Source organism: Saimiri boliviensis, chromosome 2 (assembly GCF_048565385.1).
Source record: "Saimiri boliviensis isolate mSaiBol1 chromosome 2, mSaiBol1.pri, whole genome shotgun sequence".
NCBI lineage: Eukaryota > Metazoa > Chordata > Mammalia > Primates > Cebidae > Saimiri > Saimiri boliviensis.
The window spans coordinates 219,470,489-219,487,431 of NC_133450.1; the positions used below are offsets into that span (position 1 = coordinate 219,470,489).

Consider the following 16,943-nt stretch of genomic DNA (forward strand, 5'->3'; position numbering starts at 1 on the left):
GTTTCGCCATGTTGACAGGCTGGTCTTGAACTCCTGATCTTATGTAACCCACCCTCCTTGGCCTCCCAAAGTGCTGGTTTTACAGGCGTGAGCCACTGCACCTGGCCTGAAGCTATATTTTTTATGGATACAATTTAGAATTATTATCTACTCCTGGTGAACTGAACCTTTTCTCATTATAGATCACCTATGTGCATTACTCATCTTTTGCTGAGTTAGGCCATAGTAACTGCATGGTAGCATGAATCATGCACTCACTCTTAAAGTGCCCACCTGGAAATGATGCATGTTTTTTAATACATTAGTGAAGCAAAGCTACCTGAACACATCTACCTTCAAAAATCTCTGCAGCTTACAATAAGGGGTAATTTCTCACTCACATTATGTGACTTTTGTGGGTCATTTGTGGCACTATCCATTCTTTATTCTATGTTCTCTTCATTCAGGGACCCAGGCAGAAATAACAATCAGTCCCAGACCTGTGCAGTGGCTCACACCTGTAATCTCAGCACTTTGGGAGGTCAAGGTGGGTGGATCACCTGAGGTCAGGAGTTCGAGACCAGCCTGAGCAACATGGTGAAACCAATCTCTACTAAAAATACAAAATTATCTGGGTATAGTGGTGCATACCTGTAATCCCAGCTACTCGGGAGGCTGAGGCAGGAGAATCGTTTGAACCCAGGAGGTGGAGGTTGCAGTGAGCCAAGATCGCACCATTGCACTCCAGCCTGGGCAACAAGAGCAAAACTCTGTGAAAAAAAAAAAAAAAAAAAAAAAAAAAAAAAAAAAAAAAAAAAACCATTTCCATTTAGGACACACTCTTCTTGTGTCAGAGGGAGAGAGCAATGGTTCTGAAGGCTGTGCTCAGGAGTGCACACATGACTTCCGCTCACATTTCCGCGACCAAGCCTGATATCCATGGGATGGAAAGTAAAGCCTTACGTGGGAACAGCCACCAAACTATTGAAAACAACAGTATAAGCTACCACATACTTCTAGAAATGCTTTTTGTTTTAGAGCAGGCATCCCCAAACTTTTTACACAGGGGGCCAGTTCACTGTCCCTCAGACCATTGGAGGGCCGCCACATACTGTGCTCTTCTCACTGACCACCAGTGAAAGAGGTGCCCCTTCCTGAAGTGCGGCAGGGGGCCGGATAAATGGCCGCAGGGGGCCGCATGCAGCCCAGGGGCCGTAGTTTGGGGATGCCTGTTTTAGAGTCTATTTATCCAATGATTTTTTGTTTTTTGTTTTGTTTTGTTTTTTTGACAGAATCTTATTCTGTCACCAGGCTCCAGCCTGGAGTGCAGTGGCATGATCTCAGCTCACTGCAATCACTCTGCCTCCCGGGTTCAAGCAATTCTCCTGCCTCAGCCTCCCAAGTAGTGGGACTACAGGTGCGTGCCACCATGCCCAGCTAGTTTTTGTATTTTTTAGTAGAGATGAGGTTTCACCATGTTGGCCAGGATGTTCTCGACCTCTTAACTTCGTGATCCACCTGCCTCGGCCTCCCAAAATACTGGGATTACAAGTGTGACCCACCCGGCCTGGCCTGTTTTTTGTTTTTTTGAGACTAAATCTCACTCTGTTGCCCAGGCTGGATGGAATGCAGTGGTGTGAATATAACTCACTGCAGCCTCAAACTCCTGGGCTCAAGCGATTCTCCTGCCCCAGCCTTCTCAGTAGCTAGGACTGCAGGTGTCACCACACCGGCTTGTTTTTTGTGTTTTTTTGTTTATTTGTTTGTTTGTTTGTTTTAGATAGAGTCTTACTCTGTTGACCAAGCTGGAATGCAATGGTGCAATCACAACACACTGTGGCCTTGACTTCCTGGGCTCAAGTAATTCTCCCACCTCAGCCTCTCGAGTAGCTGGGAACACAGGTGTGCACCACCAAACCTGGCTATTTTTTTTATTTTTTGATGAGACAGCATCTCCCTATGTTGCCCAGGTTGAAATTTTTTAGTTTTTATAGAGACAGGGTCTCACTGTATTGCCTAGGCTGGTTTCAAACTCCCAGCCTCAAGTAATCCTCTCACCTTGGCCTCCCAAGGGTTGGGATTAGGGGAATGAGTTGCCACACTCATCCTTATTTATCCAATGTTAATATAATTTAACCAGCACAGAATCTCTTTTGCAATTCTTTTACTTCAAATTTTCTTTTTTTTCCCTTTTCTTTCTTTTTCTTTTTCTTTTTTCTTTTTTTTTTTTTTTTTGAGACGGGTCTCATTCTGTTGCCCAGGCTTGAGTGCAGTGGCATTATCATGGCCCACTGCAGCCTCCACCTCCCGGGCTCAGGTGATCCTCTCACCTCAGCCTCCCAAGTAACTGATATTACAGGTGTGCACCACCACACTCAGCTAATTTTTTGTAGAGATGGGGTTTCACCATGTTGTCTAGGCTAGTCTTAAACGCCTGGGCTCAAGTGATCCACTGGCTTCCCAAAGTGTTGGGAGTACAGGCGTGAGTCACCATGCCCAGCCTTAAATTTTCTTTAGGTTTGTATTTTAAATAGTGTATAGCATGATTTTTTTAAAAAATCTCATGTTTCCCTTACATTTTGTGCTTTGTATTTTTGCTATTTTTAATTTTCTCTTGTTTCTGCCATTATTTTCTTCCTTCTTTTGCTTTTTTTTTTTTAAATTCTGCAATTTTTGGCCTAGAACTCTACTTCTATTCTTTCAGTGGTAACCCTCAAAACTTTAACATTCATTTTTAATTAAAAGTCTAAAATTAATCAATTTTTTAAATGAAGTCACATTCTGTTGCCCAGGCTGGAGTGCAGTGGCATGATCTCAGCTTACTGCAACCTCCACCTCCCAGGTTCAAGTGATTTTCCTGCCTCAGTCTCCCAAGTAGCTGGGATTGCAGTCACCTGCCACCACGCCCAGCTAATTTTTGTATTTTTAGTAGAGATGGGGTTTCACCATGTTGGCCAGCTGATCTTGAACTCCTGACTTCAAGTGATCCACCTGCTTCGGCCTCCCAAAGTGCTGGGATTACAGGCATGAGCCAACATGCCCAGCCCAAAAATTAATTAACATTTTTATGAATAATAGAAGGACCTTGGATTGATTGAACTAATAGCTTCAATTCTTCACTCCTCCCCGTGTGCAAACCCTTTGCCATAAACCTGCACAGCTCCCTCCTTCTATACGCAGCTATGTGACTTACTCTGGCCAATGAGATGTAGCAAGAGTCTTGAAAATGTGCTTGTGCATTTCCATTGGCTCCCTTTTGCCTCCCTGCCATTGCCATGAGAACTTACCCAGTCTACACAGCTGGTAAGTGAGAGAAATACTGAGCAGTCAAGCCCCGCAATCAAGGTCATCATAGATCAGCTAACCCCAGATACCTAAGCAAGCCCAGCCAAGCTCAGCAGTGCTTCCTAACCCACTTCCAACAGACTCCAGATGTGTGAGCAACAAATATAGGTGACCAGGCTGGGCGAAGTAGCTCATGCCTGTAATCCCAGCATTTTGGGAGGCTGAGGTTGGCAGGTCACCTGAGGTTGGGAATTCGAGACCAGCCTGACCAACATGGAAAAACCCTGTCTCCACTAAAAATACAAAATTAGCCAGATGTGGTGGCACATGCCCATAATCCCAGCTACTCAGGAAGCTGAGGCACCTGGGAGGCAGAGGTTGTGGGGAGCCAAGATGGCACCATTGCACTTCAGCCTGGGCTACAAGAGTGAAAGTTCGTCTCAAAAAAACAAAAAAAAAAAATATAGGTGACCGGGTGTGTTACCTCATGCCTGTAATCCCAGGAATTTGGGAGGGTGAGGTAAGAGGATCACTTCAGCCCAGGAGCTCGAGACCAGCCTGGACAACAAAGTGAGATCCCATCTCTATGAAAAAATTAAAAATTAGCTGGGCGTGGTGGTGTGTGCCTGTGGTCACAGCTACATGGGAGGCCAACGCTTGAGCCCAGGAGGTTGAGTCTGCAGTGAGTCATGATCGTGCCACTGCACTCTAGCTGGGTGACAGTGTGAGACCCTGTCTTTAAATAAATAAACAAATATATATGTCTGAGGTTTTGTGTTTGATATACACATGCACTGATAGATAACTGATACTTTTATAATGCTTTAATTTCATTAAAACTCTTATACTTTGTAAACTAATATTCCATTTTCTTGTTTGCCTTTTTTTCTTTGTTCTCTTTCTTTCTTTCTTTTTTTTTTTTGAGATGGAGTTTTGCTCTGTTGCCCAGGCTGGAGTGCAGTGGTGCCACCTTGGCTCACTGCAACCTCCGCCTCCAGGGCTCAAGTGATTCTCCTGCCTTAGCTTCCTGAGTAGCTGGAATTACAGGCACATGCCACCAGCACACACCACCATGCCCAGCTAATTTTTTGTATTTTTAGTAGAGATAGTGTTTCACATGTTGGCCAGGCCTCAAGTGTTGTGCCCATCTCAGCCTCCCAAAGTGCTGGGATTATAGGCATGAGCCACCACACATGGCCTCTGCATCTGCTTTTACTATCACCTGTTATTCTTCAGTGTTCTCCAGTTTCACCAAAATGGATCTAGGTTTTCTTTTTCCTTACCCTGCTTGGGATTCATTGTGCTTCCTGAGGACTCTTGTCAATTCTGGAAAATTCTCAGCCATCATTATTGGACAATTGCCTTGCCCACATTCAGTTTATTGACTCCTAACATGACTGATAAGCATAGGATGGACCTTCTCACTCTTACGTTTCCTTGTCTCTCTGAGATGCTTTTTAGGTTATTTTCTTTAAATATCTCTTCCAGTGCATAAATCTATCATTTGATATTTAACCTTTCCAATGAGCTATACATATACATCCCAATAAGTTATGTCTATATCTCCTGTATGGCTCACTTTTACATTTGCCTTTCTTTCTTTCCTTCCTTCCTTCCTTCCTTCCTTCCTTCCTTCCTTCCTTCCACAGAGTTTCCTTCTTGTTGCCCAGGCCGGAGTGCAATGTTGAGATCTAGGCTCACTGCAACCTCTACCTCCTGAGTTCAAGCAATTCCCCTGTCTCCTCATCCTCCAAATAGCTGGGATTACAGGTGCCTGCCACCATGCTTGGCTAAATTTTTTGTATTTTTAGTAGAGACGGGGTTTCACCATGTTAGCTAGGCTGGTCTTGACTCCTCCTGACCTCAGGTGATCTGCCTGCCTCAGCCTCCCAAGATGCTGAGATTATAGGCATGAGCCACCGTGCCTGGCTACCTGGCGATTTTTCAAGAGTATCTTGATACTTGTGTTTTCAGCCCCTTTGTTTTTCTAAGCATGCTTGTTTTATGTTCTGGTTCTAAGATATCTAATATCTGAAGCAGGTACAGATCCACTTCTACTGCTTGTCTTCTCTGCTTATTTCCTCAGGGGGTGTGTGGTTTCTGGTTGTGAGTTCATATTTATTTAGAACCCTATCTGTGAGAGTTCTTTGAAACCTGGGTTGCCAGTGAGTTCTTCCAGAGAAGGTTTGTGTTTGTTCTGGCCAAATGCTATAGAACCCAAGTTCATTCCAAATTAAAACGTTCAGATTGTGGGCTTTTGGACTATGCAATTTGTGTGGCCATGTGACAGCCAGACTCTTTGGCCAGGAATCCTCTGGGGGAATGTTTTCCCCTTCCCCTCAGAAGCAAGGCACAGAGCGACAACTTTAATTGCTGCCCACGTCTGTATGGCAGATTTTCCTCCCATAGTTTATCCTTCACCTGAGGACATATTTCTTCTTGGATCCCAACGTGATGTCGCAGTGTGGCTCTTATCCTGCCTGGACCCAGGTGGATGCTGCTATAGCTGGTAGCAGTATCAGTGTTTATCTCCAGAGTGTAAGGTCTTTTAGGCTGACTGACTGCGCCATGGACTGCATGGTAACCTCTGTGACCTGCACATACACCTCCAGATGAGTTCCTGGAACTAGAAAGTCTGAAGTAACTGGAAAACCACAAAATGAGAATGACCAACCCCTGTGGTGCCTAATTAACTTTGAGACATTTTTCTATTGTTCCTTATTCCTGCCTCAACTGATAAGGCAACTGGACTTTGTAACTGACCTTGCTCAACTGATAGGTCAACCTCGTGACTACAGACCCTACGACCCCCTCCCAGCTTGCAAAAAGGCCTTAACTGTAACTTTCCATTGCCTACCCCAAACCTATAAAATCAATACACATCCCTCAATCCTCCACTGACTCTGTTTTCAGACTCAGCCTGCCTGTACCTGGGTGAACAAACAGCCATGTTGCTCACACAAAGCCTGTTTAGGGGGTCTCTTCATTCAAAGCACATGTAACACAGACATAATTTTTAAGATATTTGTCAGTATAGCGCCGGGCGTGGTGGCTCAAGCCTGTAATCCCAGCACTTTGGGAGGCCGAGGTGGGTGGATCACGAGGTCGAGAGATCGAGACCATCCTGGTCAACATGGTGAAACCCCGTCTCTACTAAAAATACAAAAAAAATTAGCTGGGCATGGTGGCTCGTGCCTGTAATCCCAGCTACTCAGGAGGCTGAGGCAGGAGAATTGCCTGAACCCAGGAGGCGGAAGTTGCGGTGAGCCGAGATCGCGCCATTGCACTCCAGCCTGGGTAACAAGAGCGAAACTCCGCCTCAAAAAAAAAAAGATATTTGTCAGTATAGCATATGCACCAATGGATCGGAACAGATGCAGACTGTACCTCTGCATAATTTCTGAACATCAATTGTTTAACTTCCCAGGCTCATGTTCTTGTTTTCCTCCTAGCTTCAGATAATTTTCCTTTCTTGCAAGTGTATCCAGCATTTAAAAGGGTATTCTTAAATATTTCTTCTAGCAATTTTATATCTTTTGTTGCAGTAATATTTGGAGATATACAGTCTTCAATATTGCCAGAAATAAAGTCCAAGTAAGAAGTTTACTTGTCAGGCCGGGCGCGGTGGGTGGCTCAAGCCTGTAATCCCAGCACTTTGGGAGGCCGAGGTGGGTGGATCATAAGATCAAGAGATCAAGACCATCCTGGTCAACATGGTGAAACCCCATCTCTATTAAAAATACAAAAATTTAGCTGGGCATGGTGGTATGTGCCTGTAATCCCAGCTACTCAGGAGGCTGAGGCAGGAGAATTGCCTGAACCCAGGAGGCGGAGGTTGCGGTGAGCCGAGATCGCGCCATTGCACTCCAGCCTGGGTAACAAGAGCGGAACTCCGTCTCAAAAAAAAAAAAAAAAAGAAGAAGAAGTTTACTTGTCTCATGCAATAAAACACCTACGGGTGTCCAAAGCTGGAACTGTAGCCTAATGTCATATAGGGCCTAGGTTCACTCAATCAGCCTTAGCATTTACTTGCCACTTCATAGGCACATGATGGCAGTTGAACTTACAAACTTCAGGACCACTTACGGGCAGGAATAAAAGTGGCAAAACACTTAAAAAGCATACTCAACTAGAAGTCCTTGTAGACTTTGTAAAAAATACTCTTCCAGAATTCCCACTCAACAACTTCTACTTATTTATTATTGGCAAAAAGTTGGTCACCTCATCATGCCTAGCCAAATTACTAGCTAATGAGAATGAGATGACCACGAATAGCTTGGACCAGTTATGAGTCACCCATTCCACTGAGGTGAAAGTCTCCCTCCCAAGATCAAGGGATCACCTCTGCTACCTGAACAAAATGAGTGTTTACTTTTAGGGGGGCCAAAAGTGGGAGGAGAGTTACTAGAATATCCTACCCTATCTGTGGGAATTCTTGGAGGCCTTGTTTAAGAGCCTGTGCCACAGTTGGGTTAAAAAGGGGACTGGAGCATACATGCTTGAAGTAGAATCTTTGACAAGCTCTTCTGCACCCATTCCCATTTCTGTGCTTCCATATTTGTTTTCTTTCATTCTGTTTTCTAGAATTTTTTTTTTTTCATAATTCTCTAGGAAAGCCCCAGACTCCTCTGTGAACACTCCTGTGTCCTAGAGCCCAACAATAAGCAAGACAGGCGTAACAGCTGGGAAACCAATCAGCTTAAACCAAGACAAACAGTATCATACTGGCATCTCTGGCCCTGAGAGAGCATCCACCCTTAATCCAGAAGGCACTATGACCAAATCTCTTCAGCTGTCTGGATTTCAGGCATAAATAAGCTCTTCTACAAAGAGGGCACTTGGTCTGTAAACGGGTCCAAACGTGAGTATCACGCTAAGGACCTATCTCTCTTCTACACTAACATGGTGGGGCAGAAAGGGGCGAGAAAGAGGTATGAAGGATTTTGGGAGGGAGTGGGAGAACTGGAGGCTAGAGAGATCATTTTTGTCCCACCATCTTTGTGATCCCAGTGCCCAGCACAATGCAGCCCACAGAAGGGCACTGGTCCTTTTATTGAACATTTACTGAGCATCTACTACATGCCAGACAGTGGGATGGGTGCTGTCTAGGCGGAAACGGATTTGGACATAATCTCTACTAGGCAAACAGAGGTCAAAGTTTTTGTTTGTTTAGAGAAGAGACGGAGAAGGTCGAGGTGTTTTTGTTTTTGTTGTTTGAGATAGAGTTTCGTTCTATGTCCAGGCTGGAATGCAGTGGGGCGATCTCGGCTCACTGCAACCTCTGCCTCCCGGGTTCAGGCGATTCGCCTGTCTCAGCTTTCCAAGTAGCTGGGATTACACCTAATTTTTGTATGTTTTGTAGAGACAGGGTTTCACCATGTTGAAGAGGCTGTTCTCAAACTCCTAGCCTCAAGCGATCCTCCCGCTTTGGACTCCCACCGTGTTGGGATTACAGGCGTTGAGCCACCGCGCCAGGCCTATGTCAAAGTTTCAACAGGGTTTAGAACTCGGTATCCGCTCCCCTATTTCCAACAGCGTAGTCAGTCCCCAAAATTGATTGACCCGCTCCAGACTGTACTGCGCAGGCTCCCGCTTCGTGCTCTATCCCAACGTTTGGCTCCAAATGCGAGTCCCGCATGCGCACTCCATTTTCTCTCTGACGCACCCCCGGAAGCACTGTCAGTTTCGGGGGGCGGGACCGGGAAGCGTTTCCGGGGGCAGAAGGCGCAGGCTGAATCTGTTGCGGCAGCGAAGGCTAGAACGGGCCTGCGCCGGCGGCTGAGACAATTCCTGGGGCGGGGGATGTGAGTGCTGAGCCCTCGGCAGGTACAGCGGGGCCAGGACAATGGGCGGCAAGGGGAGGGAAGGAGAAGGCAGTGCGGGAGTTAAGGACTGCTCTGCAGGCCCCGACGCACGCGCGGCTTGCCCCGCCAGGCCCGTTCCATGGACCGGCTTGCTAAAGCCGTGCGCGGGTGGTTGGCGTCCTGGCTCCCCAGCTCCGAAACCCGCGGTCCCCTGCCCACAAGGCGCGCAGAGCGCGACACGAAGGCCCTTGGGGTAGCCTCTCGCCCAAGGTCACCCCCGCGGTGGCGGAGCTTGGCCGGCCACCGCGCTTAGAGATCCCGCCCCCGTCTGTCCGCTAGCCTTTCGGGCCGTGGATGGGCGCGGCTTGGCGGCCTGGGGTTCGAGCCACCTGTGCGTGAGGCCTGACGAGCCGAACTGGGAGAAAGACTGCGCCTAAACTTTGCTGATCTTCTGTTTCACCCCCGTTGCTGTCTCTGTCACCTGTTTTAACCTGTCCTTTTTGTCTTTCAGCTCGGTCCCTGTCAACTTGCTATTTCTCTCCACTTTGTCTTTCTCGGCGTATCTTTCTCTGTGTATCTGGATACTGTTTTATATCTGTCTCCACCTTGTCTCTGTGTCTATTCACTCTGTGTCTGCCACTCAGCTTTTAATTCAGGGCCTGTCAGTCTGGCTTTTTGGTCATCTGTCTGTTTCTTTCTGCCAACTCTGTTTTTTCTCGTGTTTCTCTTTCCTAAATGAGTTTGTCTGGGTGGGGCAGGACTGCCCAGACCTCTGAGCCATGACTCATGACCCCGTGAAGCTCCCTGCACTGGTGACACTCTGTCTGAGTGACTCCACCACAGTTTGGCCACAATTCTGACAGGTGTCGCCCAACTTAAGTGTCAGAGTGCAGGAGCGTCTGTCAGGGAGACAGGAGGCCCATCTCGGGGCCAGAGCAGCTTGAGTCCTCGCCTTTTCTCGCCTGTGGTTTTTCAGGCCTGCACACCTTCCCAAATCCCTTTGCTCCATCCCCTCACCACGGGATGGTCTCTATGGATCTCTGGAGCCTGCTCGTTGAGTTACAGCTGTTTAACCGGCCTGTCTACAGGCTAAGGAAGGGCCAGGCTGAGATCTCCTTTGGGGCTATTGGGACAGTAGCAGGGTTTCTGGGAGAGCTGCATGCTTAGTTAAGAGATTGTTCAGTATTTTCAGTTAAATTATAAGAAACCTAATAATGAATGGGGGCTTTATTCTTTGCTTTACAAAAGTACCACGGGAGAAATAAACCACACACAAAAGGACAAATATCGTTTGAGACCACTTAAATGAAGTACCGAGAATAGACCAGTTAAGAGACAGAAAGTAAAAGTTTACCAGGAGGGGAGTTATTGCTTAATGGATACAGAGTTTTGGGGGTTGATGAGTAAGGTCTGGAAATGGGTTGTGATGATGGTTGCACAACATTGTGAATGTACTTAACTGAACTGGACTCTTAAAAATGCTTAAAATGGTTAAATCTTAAAGTTTTATGTCTATTTTATACAGTACAGCAATATTCATTGGAGACACCTGAAACCAATAAGCTCCTTTTAAATGTAATTTTTCTAAATTCATTCTGTAGCTGTTAGGAACATTTAGTTGAACCTGTGTTTATTGATTCCTACTGGCCTTACAGCACTGGGTCCAGCTGAGATTCTTAGAAAAGTTTAGTTAAATGAATTTGATTAAAATCTTCCTCAGGCTTTCCACTTGGCTTTCTGCCCTGGCTCTCCTCCCTCCGCCTTTCTTGGAATCAATGCAAGAATCTGCTCATAAGTAAGATACTTGATAATTATACTCTTCACAGGAAGAAAACTCATAAGGTTGAAAAATAGTCCTTTTATGATAGTGCAAAATTATGTGTTATTTCTTGAGTTTTCTTATAGGGGATGCCTTTGTGGTTTTTTCATTTTTAAAGTTTCCTATTTAAGCTATCTGTTTGCCTTTAAGGTAGTTTATCAAGCTTTCTAATAAGATATAGCAAATGAATTACTACTTTATTTTGTTGAATCCTAGATGCTGTTGATTATGTACCACCAAGGAAGAGAGAAGCACTGCTAGTTAAACTATGGCTTAATGTGCTCTTATCATTTAGACTTTTTATTATTGAAAATACTTTTAGACATTAAAAAATGATATCAGTGCCTATGCTAATGCATACATACAAAGAAAAATAATAAATTGGTGAAAATGTTCATTGAACTTAACATTCAGAGTTCTACTCTTCTGAATACTTTTCAGTTCAGAATTGTGTCCATGTTTTTACCAGAGTGTCATCCTTTGTGCCATCAAGAACATGAGGCCCTCGGCAGTTCTCTATCGTTGTCTCAGGCAGTGACAGTATTAAAACTCCCACCTAGTGATCACATTCTGATTTCAGGAATTTTAAAATGTGAAAAAGTACATGTCTGAAAATTAATTGAATAGTATCATTTTCATGAACTTTTCCCTTTTCTTTGTTTTTGTATTTTTCCGAGATAGAGTCTCGCCCTGTTGCCCAGGCTGGAGTTCAGTATTGCATTCTCGGCTCACTGCAACCTCTGCCTCCCAGGTTCAAGTGATTTCCTGCCTCAGCCTCTCAAGTAGCTGGGATTACAGGCATGTGCCACCATACCCAGCTAATTTTTGTATTTTTAGTAGAGACAGGGTTTCACCATGTTGGCCAGGCTGGTCTCGAACTCTGCCTCAGCCTCCAAAAGTGCTGGGATTACAGGTGTGAGCCACCAAGTTTGGCCTGAACTTTTCTTTTTCACTCTGTTTGTATTTGCAGTTAGAATGGAGGCTTTTGTCTTATTTGTAACATATTGAGGAAGAAAGGTTTTTAAAAATTTGTCGTTATGTTGTTAATTTCATGAAATGAGTGCTGTTCTGCCTTTTGCTTTATTGATTTCAACTTCTTATCCTAAATTCAAATGTACATGAGGGTACAGTTAAAAACATTTCCTTGGCTTTATTGAAAGTTGATAGAAGGATGATTGATAAATGGGGGGTTAGTTCCTAGAACATTACTCTCTCTTTTGAATCTCAGAGAGTTTGCCTTAATGGAATGTTTGTCCTGGAGGTTTTTAAGTAAAACATTCAACCGTGGCTTAAAATTGAAGGGACTCATGAATCAAACTTAATAAAGTAGGTGGCTTGGTTTGTTTTTTTTTTAAATCTTAAAATAGATTTTACTAAGTTATTTGACCAGAGTGCTCTAATTAGGAAAGAAATATAAGAATACTGATTGACGGCCAGGCGCGGTGGCTCAAGCCTGTAATCCCAGCACTTTGGGAGGCCGAGGCGGGTGGATCACGAGGTCGAGAGATCGAGACCATCCTGGTCATCATGGTGAAACCCCGTCTCTACTAAAAATACAAAAGCTGAGGCAGGAGAATTTGCTTGAACCCAGGAGGCGGAGGTTGCGGTGAGCCGAGATCACGCCATTGCACTCCAGCCTGGGTAACAAGAGCGAAACTCCGTCTCAAAAAAAAAAAAAAAAAAGAATACTGATTGACAATGGTCAGGAGACCAATAGTACTCTTCCAAAGGATATATTAATTTTGCAAAATTGCATAGTCATTGACCATGTTGGTTTTCTAGTTTTAATGAATATGCTGTACTAATGGATGAAAGGTAGATGGAAATTATTTACTGTCTTTTCAGTTTTTAAAAAAATGTAAAATTGTTACAAAATAAGTTTATTTTCTTTTAAATACAAAGGCAGGAGCTACGAAGTTTCAGAATGGAATTTAATATAAATAAAAATGGCAGTCTTGATTACTTTTCTTTCTGCCACTGATGTACACATCTAGTGAGCACAGATGTACCTAGCCTCTCTTTTACATTTTCACTATTACTCTTCCTTTTGGAAGTCAATGTGATTTTAATTTAAAGCAAAACTGAAATGGGTTCTTCCTCATTCTATTCATATTGCTTTTTGATGGCCATGGCATAAGGAACTTTACCCCAGGAATACAGCTTTGCATTAGGTAAGCTATAAACTTGCTCATAATACTGTTTTTTAAATTACTATAATCATTTCTCTTTTAGCAAAAATAATGTATTTTGTTAAGATTTTTAATTAGTCTAGACCAGAAGATTCTTTCTTCTCTTCTAAAAAGACATTACACATTCTAAGGCCAACCAATACCATACTTTGCACTGATAGGACATTTAATGTTAGAGAAATTTTTCTGCCAAGTGATTTTTTTTTTTTTTTAACTTAGAAAAGTGTTAGATTTGGAGTTATACTTCTGTTTGAATCCAGACATGCCATTTCTGAGATGTGTAACCATGGGCAGGCCTTTTAATTTAAGCTTCAGTTTACTCATCTTTTGGAAGGATGCAATGATACAGGAGTATTGCACAACCCAGGTTTACGTAGTGTGCTTTGTGAACTGTAAAGCATTTCACTCATGTAATGAGTAGGCATAGGGTATTGGTATTTTTGTACATGTGTGCCAGGCTTTAAATTTACTGAAGCAACATTTACTATGTTTAAATGTGCTTTCTATAGTAAGCATGCAAATTACCATATGCTCTGATTAAAGAAATCTCTGAAGGACTTCATGATAAGTAGCTTGTGGGTCTGCTTTCCTATTATATTGCCATCATCTGTGTTTTTAGGATGTTTAATAGGTATTTAAATCACATATAAAATTTGACTTAGGGTTCCTCAGCTGAATAATAAGTAGTGGCTGCTATTAAACTCATCAAAGTTGGAAGGAATCTTGAAGGTCATCTACTTCAGGAATTCTTCACTATGTTGTCCTTCATCTGCTTTAAAAAAGCCAAACAGCTTTTAAGCATGGTGGAACAGGCTGGGGTTGGTGTGTATGCTTTAGAACTGTCGCTATTAAAAAAAAAAAAAAAAGTGCAAAGTGACGTAAAACTGCTGGTATCTTATTAAATCTTTTTTTTTTTTTTTTTTTTTTTGGAGTACAGTGGAAATATCTCCACTCACTGCAACCTCTGCCTCCTGGGTTTAAGTGATTCTCCTGCCTCAGCCTCCCGAGTAGCTGGGACTACAGTTGCCCACCACCATGCCCAGCTAATTTTTGTAAAATTTACTAATCTTTAGTAAAGACAGGATTTCACCATGTTGGCGAGGCTGGTCTTGAAATTCTGACCTCGTGATCTGCCCACTGTAGCCTCCCAAAGTGTTAGGATTATAGGCATGAGCACCATGCCCCGCCCACATTACTCTTTTTTAGACTGCTTTGTAGAGACATAATTCGTAATTCAATAAAGAGGTGTTTTTTTTAGTATATACTCAGATTTGTGTACCCATCACTACAATCTAATTTTAGAACTTTTGTCTCCCCTAAAAGAAACCCAATTATCAGTTGCTCCCCATTTCTTCTATCCCTAGTTTCTATCAGCCATGAATCTACTTTCTGTCTCTATGGATTTATCTGTTCTGGACATTTCATGTAAATGGAGTCATACAAGATATGGCCTTTTGTGTCCAACCTCTTTCATTTAGTGTAACATTTTCAAGGGCCAGCCATGTTGTCACATCTATCAGTATTTCATTCTTTTTTATTGTCAAATATCCTCTTCTAAGGATATATCCCATTTGTTTATACAGTCAAAAGTTGATGGAGCTTATGATGGTTTCCACTTTTTGGCTTTTAAGAATAATGCAGTTACGAAAATTCATGTACAAGTTTTAGTGTGGACATCGTATGTTTTCATTTTTCTTGGGTATATACCTAGGAGTAGAATTGCTGGATTACATGGTAACTCTCTTTAACTTCCCGAAGTGCTGCCACACTGTTTTCCACAGTAGATGTACCATTTTACATGCCCACCAGCAATGTATGGGGGTTCTAATACACATCCTCACCAACATTTGTTATTGTCTGTCTTATCACAGCCATCTTAGTGAGTGAGAAGGGGTGTGTTGTAGTTTTTATTTGCATTTTCCTAATTACTAGTGATGTTGAGGTTTTCATGTGCTTATTGGTTATTCGTATATCTTCTTTGGAGAAATGTCTCTTCAAATCCTTTATCTGTTTTTCAGTTGGGTTATTTGTCTTTTTATTCTTGAGTCATAAGAGTTCTTTAGGTATTCTGGATGCAAGTCACTCATTTGTTACATGATCTGCAAATAGTTTCTCCCATTCTGTGGATTGTCTGTTCACTTTCTTGATGGTATCATTTTTACCTTGTACTACTGCTGTATCTTCTGCCTACCAGTTCTGTCAGTCTCATCAATTCCACGTCTTTTCCATACCCACTATTACTTTTTTTTTTTTTGAGATGTAGTTTTGCTCTTGTTGCCCAGGCTGGAGTGCAGTGGCATGATCTCGGCTCACTGCAACCTCCACCTCCGGAGTTTAAGCAGTTCTCCTGCCTCAGCCTCCCAAGTAGCTAGGATTACAGGTTTATACCACCACGCCCGGCTGATTTTGTATTTTTAGTAGAGACAGGGATTCACCATGTTGGCCAGGCTGGTCTCGAGCTTCTAACCTCAAGTGATCTACCTGCCTCGGCCTCCTAAGAGGCTGGAATTACAGGCGTGAGCCACTGTGCCTGGCCCCTCTGTTACTTTTATTACTAGTATATACTATATACTTGTTGAAATCTTATAATTAGCTTCTACTGCAGACTTCTGCTTCCTTAACCTTGCCCCACGGCATGTCACTTAGAAGTTTTCAGGGGCCGGGCGCGGTGGCTCAAGCCTGTAATCCCAGCACTTTGGGAGACCGAGGCGAGTGGATCACGAGGTCAAGAGATTGAGACCTTCCTGATCAACATGATGAAACCCCGTCTCTACTAAAAATACAAAAAATTAGCTGGGCATGATGGCGCGTGCCTGTAATCCCAGCTACTCGGGAGGCTGAGGCGGGAGAATTGCCTGAACCCAGAAGGAGGTTGTGGTGAGCCGAGATTGCGCCATTGCACTCCAGCCTGGGTAACAAGAGTGAAACTCCGTCTCAAAAAAAAAAAAAAAAAGTTTTCAGTGCTGCCCCAATGCAGACGTCCCATTGGGCTTTTTCCAAATTTATCTACCATCACTCATTGTCACTTGTAAAACGAAGCACAAGTAATGATGTGTCTGTCACCAGGGTTAGTCTTGAGTGGAAGAGAACCAAGGGAAATCTGAAATGTCTTTCTAATGTTAATTTCACCATAATCTAGGAACTTGTCCTTAGTGTGCTTAGTGTGATCAGACTTACAACTCAGTTTCTTCAATGTATCGTACTTATGATGTACTACACCCACAGGAGGTTAAAGTATACAAACCAGAATGCCATGTGATTTGTAATATTTCTACGTTAATAAATGAGATTGGCTTGTACTAAAAAGTACTGAAATTTTTTGCTGTCCAATTTTGATACCATAGTTTTGTAAAATTCATGAATTTTCTCCTACCCTGTTCCCTTGTCCTCCTCTTCCCCGTCTATTTTTAACATTTCTAGTTTTATCACATTGTGTAATCCATTGTATAGTCACATGTAATCAAATGTGCCCATGCATTTCTGCTTTGGGGAATTTATTGATCTCTGTAGCCACGTATATCATCATTTTTGTAAATGTCTTACAGACATTGGAAAAGAAGTATTATTTGTAGAGTATAGAGGTATTTCAATAAACTAGTTTTATTAATGATAGCTGTGTCAACCTATAGATTCTTACCCTTTGCCTACTTGATTTATTAAGAATTTAAGAGGGATATTTATATTTCTTACTACTATTACATTTCTGTTACTGTTGCCTTTTCTAACATTGTACTCTGATGCATAAAAGTTCACAGAGTAAACTTTTTATTGTGAATTATAGAATTCATCAGTTTTTAACAATAAACTTTCATCCTATTTGATGTTTTTTTTGTTTGTTTGTTTGTTTTTTTGAGACGGAGTTTCACT

General features: G+C 43.0%; 1 protein-coding gene across 2 annotated transcripts in view; it reads left to right on the forward strand.

Moving 5' to 3' along the window:
- Positions 1-8,966: 8,966 nt before the first annotated feature.
- The window catches only part of ZBTB43 (zinc finger and BTB domain containing 43), a 32,785-nt gene continuing 24,808 nt past the window's right edge, over positions 8,967-16,943 (forward strand). For both annotated transcript variants that reach the window (XM_074395354.1, XM_003940618.4), the window contains exon 1: positions 8,967-9,090. The gene's annotated coding sequence lies outside the window, so the exon portion shown is untranslated. The remainder of the gene's footprint in view (positions 9,091-16,943) is intronic.